The following is a 21900-nucleotide window of genomic DNA, read 5'->3' on the forward strand; positions in this document are numbered from 1 at the left end:
TTGCTATCATTTTTGTAAAGTTTTGTTGAGAAAAATTTCGTGGACTAAATTTTTCAAAATTTTGTTCATAGGAAAAATATGAGTTTCTTTAGGAAGTTTGCTTTCAAGAAGAACTCCAAGGGAGTGGGGAGTCGTCTGACAATGATCTCCATACTTGGAGGTTGGCGGAGTTACGGCCGTACGTGCGAGTGGACGCATAATTCGTTCATGGAAGGGGCTGGAATCCTTCAAGAGTTCACACAATATGCTACTAATGCCGGACTCACCGACTTCATCGCACCTCAGTGTGAACAGTATCATCTCCTCACAAATTCCTTTGTGCAAAATTTTCATGTCCATTCTAGGAATAATCTCCCTTAGGTGTCATTCAATTTATATGCTGAAAATCACCATATACCACTTACTGAATTTTGTGACATATGCATGCTTCCTTTTGATGGTGATTTTGTAGAGCCTAGGCCCACGGAGTTTGAGGGTTTTTACCGTACTCTAACGGTGGGGGATGAGAGAGGAGTATCAAGTACCACCGCTGCTAGCTTGCATTTCCCTGCTATACATTATTTTGCTATATCTATTGCAAAATGCTTACTTGCTAGAGAGAAGGTAGGTGCACTTAGCGTCCCAGACTTTGCTATTTTGCATTGCGCACTTTATGTCGACAACAATTATAGCTTGGGAGCTATTGTGGCACGTCGCCTTGACCTTAACGGATCTAAGGGTAAAAATACATGGGGGTATTTACGCTACTCGGTTGGCGACTCACTTTAACGTGCAGATACGCCAGAATGACCATCGTTTGGCCAAGGTTTACCTAGATCGATTGGCTATGGAAGGCCACCTGTTTATTGCTACTGATTACCCTAACATTGATATTCCTTACAACTTAGTTTTCAGTGTGAAAACTCGTGATATTATGCCACTTCCTGGAACTGCTTTGTTTGATCATGTTGCAAGGGGCGGATATAGGATTATGCCTGAGGACATTGTCACTTACCGAAACAACCTGGCTATGGCACAGGAGGAGCCTCGGCAGTGGGACCCTCAGGTGCCTACTCCCCAACACTTCAACATTGGACCTCACGGTTTCTACGACTGGTGATTACCAAGTTAGGCCAAAAGCCTAAGTTTGGGGGAGTACGTATTTCCATCGACATTACATTCATGTTCACACATTTCATTCCAGTTGTCGGTGTTCACACTTTTTCATTGTATTATCCATGTTAAATTTGTTTTCTCACTTTCTTCTTGTCTGTTTGAAAAACTTAGAGAAAATCCAAAAACATGTTTCTTGCTTCTTTTTGATTTTTCTTCCTAGTTTAAATTGTTGTAGCACTAAAAAGAAACCCCAAAAAGATTTCCTTTTTCTTTTTTTCTTGTTGGGAGCTTGCCTGTGTAAATAGTTTTTCTAGTTTTTGCTTTTCTCTTTTTATTTTCTTTTTTATGAAAAACCAAAAACTCCAAAAATATTTCATTGTGTTTCTCTGAATTTCTTTTCTTTTTGAGTCATACCGAGGAGAAGACCATGATGAAAATGTTGAGTGGCTCTCATATGCATTTTTCTTGATCTGTCAAAGAGCCCACATTACCTTGTCTTCTCCTTTTGAATAAAATGTTTGCAGATTCCAGCTTAGTCCAGGACACCCTTGCACTATTATTACTTTCAAATCGTTCGGTCGTGCAAGTGAAAGGCAATAATGACGATATTCGATGAACTGGCTGTGGCAGAGAGAAACAAGTATGAACTTGATTTGTTCTATTTTTGTAAATATGTTTAACCTAGTATCCATGATTCAGCCTATTATGATCAAACATGTTTGCAATGACAATTAGAGATTATAGTTTCTCATGCCATGCATAAAGTAGCTAGGAGTGGATAATGATTTATCTTGGATGTCAACATTGCGTTAAATTGATTGTGATTTAGTATGATGATATGGTATCCTCCTCTGAATGTTCGAGTGGCTTGACTTGGCACATAGTCATGCATGTAGTTGAATCAAAACCAACATAGCCTCTAAGATATTTATGTTCATGGTGTTCATATCCTACTCATGGTAGTATCCAATGTTACTTATGAATAATGCATGTTCATGACCGTTGTTGCTCTCTAGCTGGCCGCTTCTCAACCTATTTTCTAGCCTTTGCGTGTACTAAGTGGGAACTCTGCTTGTACATCAAAAACCCGAAACCCAAGTTATTCCCAGATGAGTCCACCATACTTACCTATATGCAGTATTACGCTGTCGTCCTAAGTAAATTTGCATGTGCCACCTCTAAAAGCTTCAAACAAATGTCCTTTTTGTGTGCCTGGATTTTTCATAGAGCGACAGGAGGTAGTTGGTATCTTCCATGCTAAGCGGGGTATTCTCAGGTTGGGTGTTTATTCACTGACCATTGCACAAGAAAATAGCGGTAATAGGGATTCCCAGTCCCAAATTGCAAAAAGAACTTATCAATAATCAAACAAAAACTCCTATGGAGCAAAAACCTTTACTTTACCGCTTGGGAACCGCTACTAATTTGTTTAGCATGGAAGATATTGATAACTGATGGTCGCGAAGTAAACAAGAAGGGTGCATGTCTCAAAATTTCATTTATCTCTGTTTTAAAAACTTGAGCTCTGGTACCTCTGCAAATCACTGCTTTCCTATGCGAAGGGACTATTTATTTACTTTTATATTGTGTCATCACCTTCTCAAATAAGCGCCAGAACCTGAGAGCACTGCTGTCATGCTGATGCATTGTGTGTAGCTAATGTTGGGTGCATCATGACTGGATCTTTTCTACCATGAATTACAATGTTTAGTCGCTTCTTGAACTTTGGTGATGCTCTGCACTTATGTTTTGCAGTCTCAGAAAGGGCTAGCGAGATAACACTATTGTCATATTGTATCATGGTTGTTTTGACAACGTGTTGCTGTTTGAGATATCTTATTATTGCTTGCTAGTTGATTCTGTCATTGATATGAGTTAATATAATTTTTAAGAGTTATTGTCGACATGGTTAGTTATAATCTTTGCTGAAAACCTGGGTGCTGTTTAAGCCTATTTATGGAAACAAGAGCAAAAGAGTTTGTAAAAGTTTTCTTTTTCACTTTCAGTTTATTAACTGAATTGCTTGAGGACAAGCAAAGGTTTAAGCTTGGGGGAGTTGATACGTCTTCATCGTATCTACTTTTCCTAATGCTTTTCCTCTTGTTTTGGACTCTAATTTGCATGATTTGAATGAAACTAACCCGGACTGACGCTGTTTTCAGCAGCCCATGGTGTTGTTTTTGTGTAGAAATAAAAGTTCTCAGAATGGAACGAAACTTTGCGAGGAATTTTTATACAATAAAAGAGAATTTCTGGCGCCACGAACCACCGAAGGAGGGCACAACACACTAGGGCGCGCCACCCCCTCCAGGCGCGCCCAGGTGGGTTGTCTCCACCTGGTGGCCCCGCACACCCTGAAACTAATGCTATGAAATCCTATTTTTCCAGAAAAAAATTAGGAAGAAAGAATTATCGTGTTTCACAAGACGGAGCCACCGCCGTCTCCTGTTCTTCATTGAGAGGCAAGATCTGGAGTTCGTACGGGGCTCCGGAGAGGGGTATCTTCGATCTTCGTCATCACCAACCCTTCTCCATCGCCAACTCTCACCCAAAACTTGAAAACTTCAATCACACAAAACTCAACAAAACCTTCATGAGATCGGTTAGTATAAGAAAGCAAATCACTACTTTAAGTACTGCTACAAACCCATTCATATTTTGTTATTGTATTATATCTATCGTATTTTAACTTTTCCATGGCAAAAACTCTTCAAAGGAAACCATAGAATCATCAAAACAAGCACATAACACAACGAAAACAGAATCTATCAAAAAAAAAACGGTCTGTAGTAATCAGGGAACTTTGTATACTTCTGTAACTCCAAAAATTCTTAAAAATAGGACAATGTGGAAAATTTGTATATCAATCTTGTCTAAAAATTCTGAGCAAAAGCACGTTCCTGTGATTTATGAAAATTATTTTTCTGATAGCAAAAGTTTCTGTTTTTCAACAAGATCAAATCAACTATCACCCAAATTTTCCTAAAGGCTTTGCTTGGCACAAACACTAATTTAAACCACAAAAACACATATAAAGAGAGGCATAATTGGGTATTTTATTTAAAACAGCAAGAAAACCAAAAAGCAAAAAGATACAAGTTGGGTTTCCTCCCAACGAGCGTTATCTTTTTAGGCCCCTAGCTAGGCATAATGCAAAGGATCTAAGTGTTGTCATCTTTTTTCTATTTCACTCGGAGGTGTTTTTGTTAGGTGGTTTTGCAGACACAACATAAAACACTTCATCCATAGTGACCTTAGCACTATCAAGTTGTTTATCATCGTATCCACTTTGATTTCTAGTAACAATCCAAGAATAATGTTGGTTAACATCATTGAAAACTTGTTGGATTATATCTAAAATAGGGACTTTCTTTTTAAGATTCTCATCAAAGATTTGATTATTCCCAAGCAAATATCTTAATGCATAATCACTACTATAAAGAATTTCATCAATCACGTGTTTTTCACGATTCATACCATAAAAATCAAAGATTTCCCTAGCTTCTCGTATTATGTAGTCAAATTCATTCATGAGAACAAGAGTGGCTAACTTTTTAGCTTTAGGATTCTTTATAATGGGTAACTCATAGAACAATCTTTGCAAGGTAGAATGAGTACGAATAAATTTATTTTCAAGTTTCAGAACTAGTGCCGAAATAACTTCTTCATAAGATTTTGTTCTTTTAAGTATAGGGGCATCATCGAGAGTTAAATTTCCGACACAATTGAAAAATTCTTGGATACGTTCTTTTCCCATAATATTCTCTTGCCCCAAAACAAAAGTTTTAGCATCCAGATTGCCAGATCGTACAATTTTAGGAGTTAGGCCATCATCTATTTCTTCCATGCCAAAGTCAGTCATGGCGACAAGTTCAAGCAAATAAGATATCTGACGAGAAAATGACAAACAAAAAAGACGGCAAATAAAACAACATTTTTTTGTGAAGTGGGGGAGAGGAAAGCGAGAGGCAAATGGGAAATAATGTAAATTGCAAGGAGATGAAAATTTTGATTAGGAACCTAGTAGATGTTGATGATGTCTCCCCGACAACACTGCCAAAAATTCCTTTTGATGTTGGCTGAACTATGTCGGTGTTTCCCCAAAGAGGAAGGGATGATGCAGCACAACAACGATAGGTATTTCGCTCAGTAATGAGACCAAGATTATCGAACCAGTAGGAGAATCATGCAACACCATGAGACATCCATTTTGCATCATGTTTACCTACTGTTATTTATGTTGTTTTGTTGCATAATAATGCTTTTTGGAGTAATTTTAATGCCTTTTCTCTCATAATATGCAAGGTATGCACAAAAGGGGGGAATTTCGGGAGCTGGAAATCTGGATCTGAAAAGCTACGTCAGGCTACCTATTCTTCACAACTCCAAATGAGCTGAAACTTTACGAGGATTTTTTATGGAATAAATAAGAATTTTTGGAGTCAATAAGTACCAGGGGGGCCACCTGGTGGGCACAACCCACCTTGGCGCGCTAGGGAGCCCAGGCACGCCCTGGTGGGTTGTGCTCACCTAGACCCACCTTTGGTGCCCCTCTTCTGGTATATAAGTCATTTTGACCTAGAAAAATAAGGAGAGGACTTTCGGGACGAAGCGCCGCCGTCTCGAGGTGGAACCTGGGTAGGAGCACTTTTGCCCTCCGACGGAGCGATTCCGCTGGGGGAACTTCCCTCCCGGAGGGGGAAATCATCGTCATCATCATCACCAACAACTCTCCCATCTTGGGGAGGGCTATCTCCATCAACATCTTCAACAACACCAACTTCTCTTAAACCCTAGTTCATATCTTGTGTTCAATCTTTGTGCCTTAACTATAGATTGGCGCTTGTGGGTGACTAGTAGTGTTGATTACATCTTGTAGTTGATTACTATATGGTTTATTTGGCAGAAGATTATACGTTCATATCCATTATGCTATTTAATACCCCTCTGATCTTGAGCATGATTATAATTTGTGAGTAGTTACTTTTTTTCTTAAGGTCACGTGAGAAATCATGTTGCAAGTAATCATGTGAACTTGATATGTGTTCGATATTTTGATGATATGTATGTTGTGATTCCCTTAGTGGTGTCATGTGAATGTCAACTACATGACACTTCACCATATTTGGGCCTAAGGGAATGCATTGTGGAGTAGTTATTAGAGGATGGTTTGCGAGAGTGACAGAAGCTTAAACCCTAGTTTATGCGCTATTCCGTAGGGGACCGAATGGATCCAAAAGTTCAATGCCATGGTTAGAATTTATTCTTAATACTTTTATCGTAGTTGCGGATGCTTGCAAGGGGGTTAATCATAAGTAGGAGGTTTGTTAAATTAAGAACAACACCTAAGCACTGGTCCACCCACATACCAAATTATCAAAGTAGCGAACACGAATTAAGCCAACATGGTGAAAGTAACTAGATGAAATTCCAGTGTACCCTCTAGAACACTTTGCTTATCATAAGAGACCGTTTTGGTCTGTCCTTTGCCTCAAAAGTATTGGACTACCTTGCTGAACGTTTTTTACTACTACCATTACTTGCTCGTTACAAAATATCTTGCTATCAAACTACTCTGTTACTTAGAATTTTAGCAGTTGCAGACATTACCTTGATGAAAACCACTTGTCATTTCCTTCTGCTCCTCGTTGGGTTCGACACTCTTACTTATTGAAAAGGCTGTAATTGACCCCATATATGTGTGGGTCATCAAGGCTATTTTCTGGCGCTGTTGCCGGGCAGTGAAGCACTTTTGGTTAGTGGAAATTGGTAAGGAAACATTATTACTACGTGCTGAAATTTACTGCCACTTGTTACTATGGAAAACAATCCTTTGAGGGGTTTGTTCGGGGTATCTTCACCTCAACCGGAACCACAATTAGTTGCCCCTCAACCTACTGCACCTAGTAAAAATATTGAATATTAAATTCCTTCGGGAATGGTAGAACAACTACTAGCTAATCTTTATGCAGGAGATAGAACCAAACATCCTGATATGCACTTGATATATGTGGATGAAATTTGTGGATTGTTTAAGCTTGCAGGTTTACTCGGAGATGAAGCTAAAAAGAAGGTTTTCCCTTTATCTTTGAAGGGAAAGGCATTGACATGGTTTAGGTTATGCGATGATATTGGATCTTGGAACTGGAATTGGTTGAAATTGGAATTCCATCAAAAAAATTATCCTATGCATCTAGTTCATCATGATCAGAGTTATATATATAATTTTTGGCCTCGTGAAGGAGAAAGTATCGCTCTAGCTTGGAGGAGGATTAAGTCAATGTTATATTCATGCCCCAATCATGAGCTCTCAAGAGAAATTATTATCCAGAAATTTTATGCTTGGCTTTCTCATAATGATCAATCCATGCTCGATACTTCTTGTACTGGTTCTTTTATGAAGAAGACTATTGAATTTTGGTGGGATCTTTTAGAAAGAATTAAATGCAACTCTGAAGATTGGGAACTCGACAAAGGTAAAGAGTCAGGTATTGAGCCTAAGTTTGATTGTGTTAAATCTTTTATGAATATCGATGCTTTTCAAAAGTTTAGCACTAAATATGGACTTGACTTTGAGATTGTAGCTTCCTTTTGTGAATCTTTTGCTACTCACATTGATCTCCCTAAGGAGAAGTGGTTCAAATATCACCCACCAATTAAAGAAGAAACTAAAGAACATGTAAAAGCTAAAGAAGAAACTATCCTTTACAATGTTGATCCAGTTGTTCCTACTAGTTATATTGAAAAACGACCTTTCCCTGTTAGGATGAAGGAACATGCCAAAGTTTCAACTGTGGTCAACAAAAGTTATATTAGAACACCTAAACTAGCTGAACAAATCAAAGTTGAACCTAGTGTTGCTATGGTTAAAGATCTCTTGGTCGATAATATTGATGGGCATGTTATTTACTTCTGTGATGAAGCTGCTAGAATTGCCAAACCCGATGAAAAAGATAAACATAGGCCAGTTGTTGGCATGCCTGTTGTCTCTGTTAAGATAGGAGATCACTGTTATCATGGTTTATGTGACATAGGTGCTAGCGTGAGTGCTATTCCTTTTTCCTTATATGAAGAAATTGTGAATGATATAACACCCGCTGAAATAGAAGACATAGATACTATTAAACTTGCCAATAGAGATACTATATTGCCAATTGGGATAGTTAGAGATGTTGAAGTCTTGTGTGGGAAAATAAATACCCTACTTGTTTTCTTGTTCTTGGTTCCCAACAAGATGACTTTTGTCCCATTATCTTTGGTAGACCTTTCTTGAACACCATCAATGCTAAAATAGATTGTAAGAAACAAACTGTCGGTGTTAGCTTCGGTGATGAATCTCATGAATTTAATTTTCCCAAGTTTAGTAGAAACCTCATAAGAAAGATTTGCCTAGTAAGGATGGAATTATTGGTCTCGCTTCTATTGTTGTACCTCCTACCGATCCTTTAGAACAATATTTGCTAGACGATGAAAATTATTTGCATATGCGTGAAAGAAATGAAATAGATAGAATCTTGTTCGAACAACAACCTCTACTTAAACACATTCTACCTATTGAAACTCTAGGAGGTCCTCCTCCACCTAAAGGTGATCATGTGTTTGAATTAAAACAATTGCCAGACACTTTGAAATATGCTTATCTTGATGAGAAAAAGATATATCCTTTATTATTAGTGCTAACCTTTTAGAACATGAAGAAGAAAGATTATTGAAAGCTCTAAGGAAGCACCAGGCTGCTATTGGATATACTCTTGATGATCTTAAGGGCATTAGTCCCACTCTATGTCAGCACAAGATTAATATGGAACCTGATGCTAAACCCGTTGTTGATCACCAGCGTCGGTCTTCTGGAAGCAGGTATAATCTATCCTATAGCTGATAGTAGATGGGTAAGTCCTGTTCATTGTGTCCCTAAGTAGGGAGGTATAAACTGTTGTTCCTAATGATAAGAATGAACTTATTGCACAAAGAATTTTGTCACAGGCTATAGAATGGTAATTGATTATAGAAAATTAAATAAAGCAACTAGAAAAGATCATTACCCTCTACCTTTTATTGATCAAATGCCAGAAACATTATGTAAGCACACACATTTTTGCTTCCTTGATGGATATTCTGATTTTTCATGAATGCCTGTTTCACAACCTGATCAATAAAAGACCACCTTTACTTGCCCTTTTGGAACCTATGCTTAAAGACGTATGCATTTTGGACTATGTAATGCACCTTCTACCTTTCAAAGATGTATGACTGCTATATTCTCTAATTTTTGTGAAAAGATTGTTGAGGTTTTCACGGATGACTTTTCTATTTATGGGAAGTCTTTTGATGATTATTTAAGCAATCTTGATCGAGTTTTCCAGAGATGTGAACAAACAAATCTTGTCTTGAATTGGGAGAAGTGCCACTTCATGATTAAGGAAGGTATTGTTTTGGGCCATAAAATTTCTGAACGAGGTATTGAAGTGGACAAAGCCAAGGTTGATGCAATTGAGAAAATGCCATGTCCTAAAGATATCAAAGGTATTCGTAGTTTCCTTGGTCATGCTGGTTTCTATAGGAGATTTATCAAAGAGTTTTCTAAAATTTCTAGGCCTCTTACAAATCTTTTGCAAAAGGATATCCCTTTTGTTTTTGATGATGATTGCTTGGAAGCCTTTGAAACACTTGAGAAAGCCTTAATTTCTGCACCTGTTGTTCAACCACCTGATTGGAACTTGCCTTTTGAAATTATGTGTGATTCTAGTGATTATGCCGTTGGTGCTGTTCTAGGACAAAGAGTTGACACTGCAAAAAAATGCACTTCCGTGATGATACGTGTTTGTCACAGTAGGTCACATTTTATGTCATGCATGTACATCCATGAAGATTTTATGACAGAATCAAGATAGTCATACATGTGTTGTCGTAGAAGTGTTCCATGACATTACCAAAATTATCATCACGGAAGTGTCCACTTCCATGACGATAAATCACATGTCATAGAAGTGCTTTCGTCAAGGGTGATCGACACGTGGCATCCATCATGACGGAATGCCGATAAGCTATCGGGTCCAGTTTTGGATCCGATAACCCGTTAACAGCCCCGACCAATGGGGATTTTCCACGTGTAAAATCATCATTGGCTGGAGGAAACACGTGTCGGCTCACCGTTGGGACAGATGTCATCCACTCATTGGACCGAAGGCGCCTATGATACACCGACACGTGGCACGACCCAACAGAGGCCCATTCCTGTGAAAAGGCCAGCCCGTTTGACTTGGTCAAAAGGTGGCGGGCCGGCCCACGGAAAGCTTGTTAACGGCTTGTTCGCATATAGCCCATTTACAACCCGCTAACCTAGGGCCCGTTATGATCTATCCAAATTAGGTCCAGTAGCATTATTTGGGCCGTCCAATATGATTCCAGCCCGTTTTAACTTTCGGCCCATGTATGGCCCATGACGTCTTTTGACCCACATGAGGCCCTTTGTAACTGTTGGCCCATTAAAGGCCCATCGTGAAACAGGTCCGTAATGGACAGTGTATCACTTTATATCCATTAATGGCACGTGGTGAAACTGGCCCGTAATGAATAGTGTATCACTTTATACCCATTAACGGCCCATTATTCCGTTGGGCCGTTTCTATCCCATGTTATCTTTCAGCCTTCTCAGGGTCCATTTATTCTTGGGCTCATTTCCAGCATTCGTTTACTTACGGCCCGTTACTGTCATTTTCTGCTTGTGGGCCAAATTCAGCTAGTGGTTACAGTTGGCCCATTTGTGGCCCGTTAATACGTTGGGCCGTTTTCATAGCGTCATCCAATACGATCGATTAACGACGACCCATTATGGTTGGCCCATGAACGGGCGATTCCAACGCTAGCCCGTTTACAGCCATAATGCGGTCTGTTATTGGCCCATGTTTGGCCAACCGATCATACGGCCCGTAGAAGGCCCATTGATGATACAGCCCATAGAAGGACCATTGTGTCTACGGCCCGTTGAAGGCCCATTGTTTCCACGCCCCATAGAAGGCCCATTGTTTCTATGACCCTTAGAAGGCCCATTGTTTCTACGGCCCATAGGAGGCCCATGGTAACTACAGTAAATATGTAGCCCATGGTTATTGTGGCCAAGTTTTAAAAAATAGGTTATTGTGGCCACTAGCAAACCGCGGAAAAAGAACTCCACTGACTACAAGTAAACAAATAAACAAGACAATAAGGAAATAAATAAGCAAGCAACTTACGCTAGGCTATCACGGCTATTACACATATTACATCCATTGGGCATCAAAGTTCGCCACCAGTGCAAATATAGGGAACAAAGTAGCATATCATATACACTGGTTGTCAAAGTTGGCGACCAGTGCAAATAAACGCCACAACAAAACAAGTCCAGAACTGAAAACCACTTCAGAAGAGCTCAAGAAACAATATCCTGGGTACCCATAATGCTGGCAAGATGCTTAGCAAGCTTATTAACTTTCTCTTGTTTGGCGCTCAAATCCTCCAGCACTTGCTGTTGCACCAGAAAGTATGCATCTGAATTCTGCAGGGACTTCCTCAGTCCTTCGGCTTCCTGTCGCATAACATCTGATCGATGTCTTTCAACTTGAAGTTGAGACTCAAGAAGCCAAACTGATTCAGGCAGCGAGTTCGAAGAGCTGGTGCCAGCAGTAGTAGCCAGTAACTCGAACACTCACTACCAAAAAAGTACACTTCCGTGATGATACGTGTTTGTCACAGTAGGTCAAGTTTTCTGTCATGCATGTACATCCATGACGATTTTATGAAAGAATCAAGATAGTCATACTTGTGTTGTCGTAGAAGTGTTCCATGACATTACCAAAATTATCATCACGGAAGTGTCCACTTCCATGACGATAAATCGCGCGTCATAGAAGTGCTTTCGACAAGGGTGACCAACACGTGGCATCCACCATAACGGAACACCGTTAAGCTATCGGGTCCTGTTTTGGATCCGATAACCCGCTAACAGCCACGCCCAATGGGGATTTTCCACGTGTAAAATTCTCATTGGCCGGAGGAAACACGTGTTGCCTCACGGTTGGGACAGATGTCATCCAGTCATTAGACAGGAGCCGCCTATGATACGTTGACACGTGGCACGACCCAAGAGAGGCCCATTCCGATGAAAAGGCCAGGCCTGTCAAAATAAGCGGACCGGCCCATTAGTGGCCTACTTGATTCAGACCCATTTACAAGTACGGCCCATACAAGTTACACAGAATCGGCCCATCAAAGGCCCATTCTAGATTCTACAATTTCCAGCCTGTCGTCAGTTTAAGCCCGTTAACTGCCTGCTAGGTCTTTGGGCCCAATTGCAGCCCGAGCTTCTTTCGGCCTGTTAGGAACCCATCGTTAGTTCCAGCCTGTTAACGACCCAGAACGTCTTTCGGCTGTTTCTCGGCCCATTCTGCAGTTGGGCCAATTCTAGCCCGCTGTGACTTTAGGCCTGTCCTCGGCCCATTCGGCAAATGGGCCAACTCTTAGCCCATTTTGTCCCTCGGCCTATTAACGGCCCACACAATAGTTGGGCCTTTGACTTTAGGTCCATTAGGGCCCACGTTCCGCAGGGCAAAGGTCCATTAGGGGCCCATGTTTCGCAGGGCATCATTTTAGCCCAACGCGACTTTCGGCCTGTTAAAAGCCTAGTTTGCAAATTGGGCCTCCTCTGGCCCATAACACTTTCGGCCTCTTACTGGCCCATAAAGTAAAAGGGCTGAGACACAATTGACATTTATTTTGGCCTGCTAAAGGCCCGCAGGGCATTTCCATTTATACGGCCCTATCGAGCTTTAGGCTTGTTGACGACCTGCCAAGAGCCATTGTTATGGTGGGCCAAATCATTTGGGATCCACATAATATTATTTTGACCAGCCCAATTGAGGCCCGCTTTGAGTATACATGTTTGTTCATTTGTATGGCGTCAAGGAAACGTTTGGGCATGTTGGCCCCCGTTTCAACGATATGTCATATTCAAGAAATATCCTACTCTATACTATCGCTCCTAAAAACATACACTATACAATAAAAATACGTCATAGAAACGTAGAATAATCCTACACTGTACAATAAAGAAATTACAGCCAAATATACCCATTGGGAATTATAGTTTGACACCAGTGATAACAAAGCATACACAAACAATAAATTACATACACTGGACAAATAAAGCTCATACATCATGGACACGCATCAACAAAACTTACCATTTGAACTATAATCTCTTCAGAAAATAGGATTGGCCGGATTCAAATAGCACAAATTTCAGTCTGCAAAATCTCCAATTCCTTCATGGTTACCTCAGTGTCTTGTTTCATTTTTTTGACTCCTGCATCTAATACCTGCATGTCCAGTCTCAACTTGTTGATTGTATGTTGAGAATCATGTACACGTTGTCTTGCCACCTCTAGTTGATGCTCGAGAACATCAGCATATTCCAATTCCAATCCTTAATCATTCGGTAACGGCCATGCCGCACTACTCACAGATCTTTGTGTTGATGTCACTTCATCCTGAAATGTTTCTGTAAGTACACATGACTAGGGCAAAAATATAGTTACAACAGTGAAGCGAGCAAGACAGACTATTTTGTACATGGGAAAACAAGACTAACAATAATGTTACACGTCATGAAGCATAAGCAGGTGATATTTTAAAAATTATAAAAAAAGTAGTCTGTGCATCCTGCATACAGAAATCTCTCTTAGCTCACCAGAGGAGCATGATGTTGGGGCCCAATCCAAAACACAGACAAGTTACAAATTTAGACAGCACATTGCATATAAGTAAGCAAGCAGTTGGCCATTCTGTAGCTCAATTAAAGTCTTAGGGAGCATAATAAACAACAGAGGGATTCATACAAACATACTACAGCAAGCAAAACTATGCAATCATTAGCCCAGTATAAACTAGATTGTGAGCCTCATGCAATAATAGTTGGTTAATAGACTTCAAAGCTTTAGGCACACTTCGGTAGAGTAATTAAATGGTAAGGCCTTTAATTTTGTCAACTAATTGTTATACAAGTACCCAACATCAGGCATCATTCTTTGGGCATCTCATTAACTGAGGACAAATAAAGCAACTGAAAATAGCAAATTAACCATGCCTGAAACAAACAAGGAATTGAACTGTTGAGTTGGATACAGTGACTTACCTTAACTGGTTGAAGAGGCTCAGCGCAACTCCTACTTCTCTTGCAAGGCTCCTTCCTAACATCTTGTACTTGGAAATCCTCAATCTTATCTTCATTGCGCCCCCTCTGCAAGGTGACACAAACTAGTTACTCATCTCCTTGGAAGATAAATATGCATACTTTCCAGTCTGTAAACACACAAGGATGAGATTATAACAAAACAAGACCACATAATGAAACATGCCGCATCTCTTGCAATTGCACACAATGAAATGAGCATTTACTATGTCTGCACTATGTAAAAACTAGGCATACCTTCGAACTGGATCTCCAGGTACTCTTGGAGAGCCTACTTTAGTGTACAGCCAAACCTTTATGTCACCTATGAGTTAGACAAGGCCCCACTACAACAACCCTTAGTGTTTAAATCATTGACAAGCTCTGTTAGAGTGTTAGGTCAAGAACATCAAGTAATCAAAGCAAACAGTCCTAGTATGGCTGGCTAATGCAAACAAGCAATTGAACAGATGTGTGAGCAAATCTTACATATCAAGAAAAGAAGCAAAGAAGGAGGCTTAAACACCATCACTTGACTGACCAGATTTAAGGGGCATTTAAACATCATGTGCAACGTATGAACTAACATAAACATTGCATATTCCAGATTCTACAATGGAATGCACATGTATTAAGTTATGCCATGTATGATGATGCCTAAATGTACACTATAGCAGGCAAGAGTGATTCATCATTGCACGCACAATTGAATTACAGGTTAAGGGCCAATTCGATTCCGCCTTTTCAGGGCTTATTGTCAAAATAAGCCATAAAAGATGTAAAGAAGTCATTTTTGAGTTATGGGATTGGGCTTAACTTATTTCGCTTTGGAGGGGGGTGTTTCGGGTAGAACCTCACTAAAAATTGAAGGGAAGGGGAATAGTGAAATGACTCTGTTGTCTGCCTATATTACACTCAAAATGCAACTACTGACGCCCACATCACATCTGACCCTCAAGTAAAAACAAACACGCAAGCGTTCATTGCCCTGCCCGCTTGCATCTCCTCTCCCCTTTCCCTCTACATCGATCCCTGACCTGCAGCACTAGGGTTCCTCCAGCGAGCCATCGCCACTGGTCCCATCTGGCCTGGTCCTCGATGATGCTCTATCTAGCTAGGCAACGTGTCTCCCTGGCTGCTCCTCCCTCTGGCGCCGCCCCTCATTCTCATGGTCTCCAGCAGCTGCTCCATTGTGGTTCGTCCAACGCACTACTCCGGCGGGCGCTGCACAACTACGGCTGATGCCACACTGCGGCAGAAGGCACCTTATTCCCCCTCCCCTCCTCCTAGGTTGTGGCCTTGAGGTGCTGTTGAAGGATGAGCTCATCCAACAAGGTGAGGATCTCCTCTGATTTTTTGCCAAATTTTCATTCTGATCCACTATATGATGAATTGCTATGAGCTGCTTCTGCTGCTGCTATATGATGCATTGCTATGAGCTGCTCCTGCTCCTGCTATATGATGAATTGCTATGAGTTGCTGCTGCTATATGGTAAATTGCTATGAGCTGCTGCTGCTGCTATATGATGAGTTGCTATAAGCTACTCCTGCTGCTGCTGTATGATTAATTGCTATAGCTGCTCCTGCTGATGCTATGTGACGAATTGCTATGAGCTGCTCCTGCTGCTGCTATATGATGAATTGCTATGAGCTGCTGCTGGCATATGATGAATTGCACACTGCTGCTGCTGCTGCTGTATGATGAGTTGCTATGAGCTGCTGCTTCTATATGATGAATTGCTATGAGCTGCTGCTGATATATGATGAATTGCACACTGCTGCTGCTGTTGCTGCTGTATGATGAGTTGCTATGAGCTGCTGCTGCTGCTATATGATGCTTTCAGGTGCTGCTGCTATATGATAATAACCAGCCACTTGGACCATCGAATTTCAATAAATTATTGTTCTTCATTTAAATGCGGTTCATGTGTTCTTCGTTTAATTAGGCAATGGGATCTCTATGGAAAACATTGACCAAAGTAGATTGTGCCAAGTAGATGGTATCTTTGTATTTGCATTTTGAGCAAATAGTGATGGTCTGTTTTCCTATCATATTAATTACTACACTAGGTTCAATTTGTGATGTTTGCAAGTCAAATTAATTTTCATATGAGCAGAAAAATGAAAAAATATAATGCAATCTAGAGTTTTCACTGATCATACCAAAGATAAGCTGAAAAGGCAATGAAAAGAACTGGTTGGCCTATTACTTCGAGCTTATATTCACATGTGCTTATTTTCTTAGGATAACTCGTAATAACTGTCCCTAAGAAACTTGGCCAATAGAACTGACATACAAATAACATGTCGCGATGATTGCAATGGAGGAGTGACGTACCATAGCACACTATATAGACTCACCGCTGCCTCTCCTTTTTTTTGCAATGTTCCATGAAATTGCCGCATACATCTTGTACTTTTTCATTGTGTAACCCTATCTGCAAGTTGACACGGCTAATTTCAGACATCTCTACATGATAATACATTGCATATCCCTTGCGCATATTTAAACCACCAACTAATGATTGTGTGTGTAGCATAAACTAGCCATGACTCTGTGTGCTGGACTAGCAGGCACTCTAAGGGAGCCTAATGTAGTGCACTGGAATTCCTACATGACACCTATGATTTTGTGTAATGTACTGCCTCTGTTCCTAAATATATGTCTTTGTAGAGATTCCAGTATGGACCACATACAGATGTATATAGATGCATTTTCAAGTGTAGATTCACTCATTTTGCTCTGTATGTAGCCTATAGTGGAATATCTAGAAAGACTTATATTTAGGAATGGAGGTACGAGGTAGTATCATGTATGACATCTACATATCTAATTTAGCAGCCAGTAGTAGAAATCATTGTCTGCACAAAGGGATTACAGGTCGAAAATCCTAGCAAAGCACGCTGGCAGGCAACGAACAATACAAAAGAGAGAGACACACCTACAAGATCATAGAAATGCCTCAGTCCAGGATCTTGGTTGGTCAAGCTGTTAGATCCAGAAGAAACATCGTTTTGTAGTTTTTGCCAGCTGCATAACAGGTAACATCGACCTTTTAGTATATTTGAAGTACATCGGGCAGGTGATGCTGGACGGTTTTAAATGTGACAAGCACCTAGGCCGTGGAGGGTGCTTGGCATCTTGCCAAACGGTGGGAATCAGGTTAGAAACGTCTAGGTGATGATGCTGCACTGGCTGTTGGTGTCCGGTAAGGAGATCTAGAACCGTTGAGTAGGGTGTTTGTGGAGCGGCTCCGGTAGGGTGGACTACGGTGTGGGCGAAGCGGATCTGTGGCCGTGGACGAGGCCATAGGTGAAGCTGCTCCGATGGTTGGGTTAAGGATGGTGTCAACGATGCGGATATGCGGCCATGGATAGGGCGTCAGAAGCTGCTCCGGTAGGTTGGATGAGGGTGCAAGGAAGCGGATCTGAGGCCATGGACTTGTGAGTTGGCAAAGTGGCCCCGGTAGGGTTGAGAATGGTATAGGCAAAGCTACTCCGGTTGGGTTGACGATGGTGTCGGCAAAGTGGCTCCGGTAGGGTTGAGGAAGGTGTCGGCGAACAGGATTGATACGTCTCTGTCGTATCTATAATTTTTCATTGTTCCATGCCAATATTATTCAACTTTCATATACTTTTGGCAACTTTTTATACTATTTTTTGAGACTAACATATTGATCCAGTGCCCAGTGCCAGTTCCTGTTTCTTGCATGTTTTATGTTTCGTAGAAACCCAATATCAAACGGAGTCCAAACGGGATAAAAACGGACGGAGAATTATTTTGGAATATTTGTGATTTTTGGGAGGAAGAATCAACGCGAGACGGTGCCCGAGGGGGCCACGAGGCAAGGGGCGCGCCCTAGGGGGGCAGGCGTTCCCTGGACCCTCGTGGGCACCCCATAAGGCGGTTGACGCTCTTATTTTGCCGCAATAAAGCTAATTTTATGAGAAAAATCTGGGCGAAAGATTCACCCCAATCGGAGTTACGGATCTCCGGATATAAAAGAAACGGTGAAAGGGCAGAATCTGGGAACGCAGAAACAAAGAGAGACAGAGAGATAGATCCAATCTCGGAGGGGATCTCGCCCCTCCCATGCCATGTTAGCCAAGGACCAGAGGGGAAACCCTTCTCCCATGTAGGGAGAAGGTCAAGGAAGAAGAAGAAGAAGGGGGGCTCTCTCCCCCTTGCTTCCGGTGGCGCCGGGACGCCGCCGGGGGCCATCATCATCACCGCGATCTGCACCAACACCTCCATCATCTTCACTGCCTTCATCACCAACTCTTCCCCCCTCTATGCAGCGGTGTAACCCCTCTCTTACCCGCTGCAATCTCTACTTAAACATGGTGCTCAACGCTATATATTATTTTCCAATGATGTATGGCTATCTTATGATGTTTGAATAGATCTGTTTTGTCCTATGGGTTAATTGATGATCGTGATTGGTTTGAGTTGCATGTTTTATTATTTGTGCTGTCCTATGGTGCTCTCCGTGTCGCGCAAGCGTGAGGGATCCCCGCTGTAGGGTTTGCAATATGTTCATGATTTGCTTATGGTGGGTGGCATGAGCGACAGAAGCACAGATCCGAGTAAGTAGGTTGTTTGCGTATGGGATAAAGGGGACTTGATACTTTAATGCTATGGTTGGGTTTTACCATAATGATCTTTAGTAGATGCGGATGCTTGCTAGAGTTCCAATCATAAGTGCATATGAGCTAAGAAGAGAAAGTATGTTAGCTTATGCCTCTCCCTCAAATAGAATTGCAATAGTGATTACCGGTCTAGTTATCGATTGCCTAGGGACAAATAACTTTCTCGTGACAACAAGCTCTCTACTAAAACTAACTTAGTTGTGTCTTCATCTTAACAGCCCCTAGTTTATATTTATGTGCTCTTTATTATCTTGCAAACCTATCCTATCACACCTACAAAGTACTTCTAGTTTCATACTTGTTCTAGGTAAAGCGAACACTAAGCGTGTGTAAAGTCGTATCAGTGGCAGATATGACTTGAGAGAATATTTTTTCTACCTTTAGCTCCTCGTTGGGTTCGACACTCTTACTTATCGAAAGAGGCTACAATTATCCCCTACACTTGTGGGTTATCAAGACCTTTTTCTGGCGCCGTTGCCGGGGAGTCATAGCGTGGGGTGAATATTCTCGTGTGTGCTTGTTTACTTTATCACTAAGTAATTTTTGTTTGCTGTTCTAAGTTGTTCTCTATCTTTTAGTTATGGATATGGAACACGAAATACCAAAAAAAAAATTAGGTGTACTTGCTACTCATGGAGATGGGGAACCTCCTAAAACCCTCGATGCTCCTTTTGTGAAAGAAATTATGTACTTTGATAATCCTGAGAAAACCCCATTCAATTTTGTTATGGGAGGCACGTTGGATCAACGTGAATACTTTAGGGATTATCGCTTGACACAAAAGGGAAACTATTATGGGATCAAATTTATATGTTGTGTTGGTATGCTCGGGATCTATGCTTGAGACATGATTATACTTGTTGCTCTAGGATGAAGGCTCCACACCTTCCCTTTTCTTGCAAATTTAATGACGATAAAACCTTAGCCTCTTATGCTAATGGTATATATGATTACTATGATGTGGAACAAATAGAAGAATTCGTTGATTTTATGGGTGCTTATGAGATTGAATCTATGTTTAAAAAGTTTGAAGATTTTGATGATTCAGGTTATAGACCTGAAAATTTTGCTATACTTAAATATTGCTATGACAATTATGAATATAATGCCAATATTGATGCATTTATTGAGGAAGTCTCCGCTGTCCAAGAAGAGACTAATATTTTGCAGGAGTCTATGGAAGAAGAAATTGATGAAATTGTGAGCTCATTGGATGAAAAAGATGAGGAGGAGAGCAAAGAACAAAAGGTGGAAGAGCGGAGTAGCTACCCGTGCCCACCTTCTAATGAGAGTAACTCTTCAACTCATACATTGTTTAATTCTCCTTCGTGCTTACCGAAGGATGATTGCTATGATGATTGTTATGATCCTATTGATTCTCTTGAAATATCCCTTTTTGATGATACTTGCTATGCTTGTGGCCAAGATGCCAATATGAATTATGCTTATGGAGATGAACTTGCTATAGTTCCTTATGTTAAACATGAAATTGTTGCTATTGCACCCACGCATGATAGTCCTATTATCTTTTTGAATTCTCCCAACTACACTATATCGGAGAAGTTTGTGCTTATTAAGGATTATATTGATGGGTTGCATTTTACTACTACACATGATGATTTTGATAGATATAATATGCATGTGCTTGCTGCTTCTACTTGTAATTATTATGAGAGAGGAACTATATCTCCTCCTCTCTATGTTTTCAACATGATAAAATTGCAAGAAATTGCTTATACTATGCATTGGCCTTTACTTGGTGTGCATGAATTGTTCTTTTATGACATGCCAATGCATAGGAAGAGAGTTAGACTTCGTTGTTGCATGATATATGTTACTTTGTGCTCATTACTAAATTACAAATCATTGTTAATTAAAATTGGCTTTGATATACCTTGGGATCCGGGTGGATCCATTACTTGAGCACTATATGCCTAGCTTAATGGCTTTAAAGAAAGCGCTGCTAGGGAGACAACCCGGAAGTTTTAGAGAGTCATTTATTTCTGTTGAGTGCTTTCATATAGTCTAAAAACAAAAAAATAAAGAGGGGAACCCAAAACTTTTCAAAAAGGAAAGTGAAAGTGAGAGAGACAAGCATTGTTGAAGCGGGAGGGCTCCTTGAACTTTGTTCATGCTCACGAAAACTTTGTGAATCTTAATTACATAAAATTTTCATCAAAAATAATTATCCCCTTGTACAATTCCATTGTATTATAAAAATAATGTGCCAAGGTTTGGCTTTAGGATGTTTACAATGCTTGTTGGTTTGTACGGTTCAGGACAGAAACTTTGGCTGTAGTGCACGATTTTAAATTTTTTGCTGGAATGTCAAATGGTTCTGATTCTTTTTGCACTGTCTTGCTGTACACATTGTTTATTGTTAATAATTTTGGTAGAATATTTGGGGTAACATAAGTATGGTGAATGTTCAGATTGCTACAGACTATTCTGTTTTTGACAGATTCTGTTTTTGATGCATAGTTTACTTGTTTTGATGAAACTATCAATTTATATCAGTGGATTAAGCCATGGAAAAGCTATATTACAGTAGACACAATGCAAAAACAAAATATGAATTGGTTTGCTACAGTACCTAGAGTGGTGATTTGCTTTATTATACTAACGGATCTTACCAAGTTTTCTGTTGAAGTTTTGTGTGGATGAAGTGTTTGATCGAGGAGGTCTCGATATGAGGAAAAGGAAGAGAGGCAAGAGCTCAAGGTTGGGGATTCCCAAGGAACCCCAAGTAAATATTCAAGGATACTCAAGCGTCTAAGCTTGGGGATGCCCCAGAAGGCATCCCTGTTTCTTCAACAAGTATCGGTATGTTTTCGGATTCGTTTCGTTCATGCGATATGTGCAAGTCTTGGAGCATCTTTTGCATTTAGTTTTCACTTTTATTTTATGCACCATGCTGGTATGAGATAGTCCTTGGTTGATTTATAGAATAC

This window comes from Triticum aestivum, chromosome 2B, assembly GCF_018294505.1.
Source record: "Triticum aestivum cultivar Chinese Spring chromosome 2B, IWGSC CS RefSeq v2.1, whole genome shotgun sequence".
In the NCBI taxonomy this organism is placed as follows: Eukaryota; Viridiplantae; Streptophyta; class Magnoliopsida; order Poales; family Poaceae; genus Triticum; species Triticum aestivum.